This window comes from Lissotriton vulgaris, chromosome 2_1, assembly GCF_964263255.1.
Source record: "Lissotriton vulgaris chromosome 2_1, aLisVul1.2, whole genome shotgun sequence".
NCBI lineage: Eukaryota > Metazoa > Chordata > Amphibia > Caudata > Salamandridae > Lissotriton > Lissotriton vulgaris.
Genome location: NC_141687.1, coordinates 871199810 through 871203940, shown reverse-complemented (window position 1 = coordinate 871203940; position 4131 = coordinate 871199810).

The following is a 4131-nucleotide window of genomic DNA, read 5'->3' as shown; positions in this document are numbered from 1 at the left end:
TGCCCTGAGGCCCATGGTGAACAAAGTAGATGATGTAGAAGCACCAGGAAGGAGCAAAGCACGATGGCAGAAGGTAAAGGACCTAACAGGTGGACGGGGAAACCCGTACAGCAAAGGAAGCAGAACAAAGCAAGCATGCCCACTTGCTATCGGTGTGGAAGCCAGTCCCATGCGGCCCATGACAAACGATGTCCGGCATTCAGGGCGAAATGCATGCTCTGCGGCATAGTGGGTCATCACGAAAAGGTATGCCACCCCAAGATGAGACGACCCATGGTGAAGAATGTGGCGCAGGATCAGCAGGAGGAAGAAGAAGAACAGGACGAAGAAGACAACGTGCTATGCGTAGAAGGTCAGGTACTGGGCATGGACTGCAGGCGCTCCCGCAAGCCACAGTGTGACATGGTGATAGGAGGAGTGAAGATTAAAATCGTAGTGGACTCGGGATCCCCGTATACCATTGTCCAAAGGGCAGTGTGGAATGAGAATTTCAGACCCCGCCTGGGCCCACGACTAGAACCACCAGACATAAAGACCAGTCACGTACACCGGTGAACCCATTCCGATGGTCGGTTACAGAGTCCAAACGTTCGAGTTCAAAGGGTGTAGTGCGGAGTGCAAATTGTACGTAGCAGAGAAAGGGCTCTCGGTCCTAGGATGGATGGACCAAGGTGACCTAGGAATACAGTTGGATCCCGGAGGAGACACACAAGTGCTAATGACAGCCCCAGAGCGCCGGCCGGACTTCGAGAAAATGAAGAGTGAGTTTCCTAAGGTTTTTAGTGGGAAGGTCGGCAAATTGGAAAGAAAAATTCACACATCGGATAGACCTCAAGGAGAACTCCACACCTATATCCCACAAAGTAAGGAACGTGCCCATAGCTGTAGAGAGAAGCTGTACAGCAAGAATTGCACAGACTGGAGGAGAATGGAATCATCGAGCCTATAAATTGCTCAGAGTGGCTGGCACCTCTGGTGGTGGCAATGAAACCAAATGGCAAGGTTCGCCTATGTGTAGACCTTAGAGAACTGAATAAATGCATAATAGTGTAGAAATGCCCGCTAACACGCATCGAAGAAATGTTGGCCAAGACGAAAGGAGTAAAGTGGTTCTCCACTATTGACCTCACTTCCGCCTATCATCAGATAGCCCTGCACCCAGCAAGCCGGAAACTGACCTAATTTATAACACCCTTCGGATGCTACCAATTCCGCTGCATGCCCTTTGGTCTTGCATCAGCGGTGGCGGTTTTTCAGAAACTGATGCACTGCCTATTTAAAGACATCGAAGGGGTACAGTACTTCCAGGACGATATACTGGTAATGGGAAGGGATCTGAAGGATCATGATAGGAAGCTGGACATGGTGCTTCGAGTCCTGGAGAACAATGGCCTAATAGCGGAATGGGAGAAGTGCCGACTCTGAATGACGTTGGTCACATACTTGGGGCACGAGATCGGAGAACATGGCATCACGCCTAAACGAGCCAATGTGAAAGCAATTTGTGACGCCCCGGCACCAACCAGCAAAGAAGAGGTGAGATCCTTCCTGGGAATGGCTGAATACTACAGCAAATTTTTACAACACTTCGCCACCAAGACGCACCACCTGAGACAATTCATAAGGGACAAAACAGTGTTCACATGGACGGAGGAGACACAAAAGGAATTTGACACCCTGAAAAATTATATCAGTCAAGCCATATCAAGCCTCCAGCAAGGCGGAAGAGAGTTAGGAGATGGTAGCCTTGATGGAAGACTCGGAACGAGTGATAAGCAACCAGGAGTGGACCGAAGCGTATGCAGAATACCAGGACATCGGAGAGGTCAAGGAACGCATACTACATGGATGGCCTAAAAAGAAACATTTACGGGCAGCACTCCGAAAACTCTATGAAGTCCGTGAGGAACTGTCCATGGGAGACAGTGGAACATTCTTGTACAGAGGTGACAAAGTTGTCCTACCGACAAAGCTGATACCCCACCTGTTGGCAGTATTGCACGAGGGCCACCTGGGAATTGTGAAGACAAAAATGAGAATGAAGCAAATGTACTGGTTGCCAGGAATGGACATCCAAGTGGAAAGACACGTAAGAGACTGTGACCAGTGTCAAAGGGCAGACAAAACCATGACGCCCCTTAGGCCTGCATTAGGGAAGTTTGCCAACCCGAGAAATCCATGGGAGGAGGTGTCTGTGGACATCCTGGGACCCGTACTAGATACCCAGGGTACGCCAAAATATCTGTGTGTCCTCGTCGACAGGTACTCGAAGTGGCCTGAAGTGCACATACAGGAAGAGATGGACACAGAAACAGTACTCCGATTCCTAACATCCGTCTTCCTCAGAGAAGGTATTCCCAGATCCATTCTGAGTGACAATGGACCACAGTTTACCTCGGAGAAGTGGTACAAGTACGCAGAGAGGAACGGCATCAAAGTCAAACACACCTCCATATACCACCCAGCAAGTAATGGTCAGGTGGAGCGGTTCAATAGGGTCATAATGGGATCCATACAAGCCGCCATCACGATGGGCAAGGATTGGGAAAAGGAGGTCCAGAGTATGATGTGGGTCTACCGCATCACCCCCACGAGCACAGGGTATAGCCCCTTCCAGATCCTGAGAGGGCGACACCCCTTCACCAAAGACAAATTAGTGTGGAAGGAAAAGACAGTAACAAGCAAGTGGTCTCAAGCGGTGGTGCAGCACAATCTAGAGAAAGCCCAAAGGATATATGCTGAACATTACAACCGGAGAAGGAACGTGGAAGAAACAGCCCTTGAGAGAGGGGAATGGGTGCGAGTCAAACTAGCAGTGCTAAGGAGAAAATTGGACAGCAAATACAGCCAACCCCTACAAGTAAAAGAAGTATACGACAGAGCAGCACTGCTCAGCGATGGAAATGTATGGTCTCAAGACCGAATGTCCAAATGCAATAAGATTCTACAATGGTCCCATGAAGATAATGGGAGGACACCCCAAGACTGAAGGCAACGGGAAAGTGAGGAAACTACTCCTGGAGGAGAAGAGAATCCTGGAGCAGGCGGCAACAACGAGGAGTTGGGGGACAATAATATCCCGGTGGCAGAGGAACAGCCAGGAGGGGAGAGTAAGACCCCGAGGAGAGAAAGACTTTGTACCCACGGAGACAAGGCAGTGAGCCCTACAGAGAACAGCACCAGGGAAGTTCCCTCTACTCCGGTAAGACGAACACGAGCAGGCAGAGTGGTGATAAAGCCCACCCGTTTCCGGGACTTTGAACTGGAAGAAACGAAATTACCCTCTATGTGTAGATGGACTGGATGTTTTCTATTGATAGGAAAATGGGGGAGATATGTAGAGTCACGCTCTAGTCTATGCGCGCTACGTCACGACGTAGCGCGCAAGGCAGCCATTTTGTAGGCCATTGCGCATGCGCGAACCGCGAGATGGATCTGGAGAACACCGGACGCCCGGCGCTCTCCTAAGCAGTGTAACTTATAATAAACCCTTGGCTAACATTCCCCAGCCTCACTGGTGATCCTTCCTAGGGTGATTCTAGGACTATACAGGGAGGATCACTGAATTGTGCGTGGGGCAGGTGGTTAACAGGCGGTGGGTGACACCTGCCATTCAGCGTAAAGAGGCGTCACTTACTTGGTGTCCCCCTGACGCATTTCAAGGAGGGGCAGCAGAGACTTCTGCCAAGCTAACCTCACCTCTTAAATACTGTCAAGGGTTTGTCAGAAAGGCTGGGGCCAGTGCTTGAAATTAAAATATAGAAGTACACGTACTCTACCAGAGTACCTGTTTGGTACAGTACTGAGAAGTGCCAGTACTAACCCATTATAACTAGTATTGCACACCTGCTGAGGAGTGCTGTTTCTGAAAGACTGATTCGGGTGGGACAGTTTACACATCGGGATCATCTCTGAAAGGCTATTAGGGCTGGGGCTGTGACAGACACACCACATGCCGAAAGCGGTCTCTAAATATCGGTCGGTGCGGGGCAGAGCACTGAGAGACGTCACATGTAGAGAGAGCCTGTGAGAGGTATGTAGGGGTTGGAGAATGTGCACGAATGGCTGTAGACACATCTGGGAAGGACCCTTATTCTTGCGCCCCCTCCCTCTTCCCACGCGTAGGGTGTT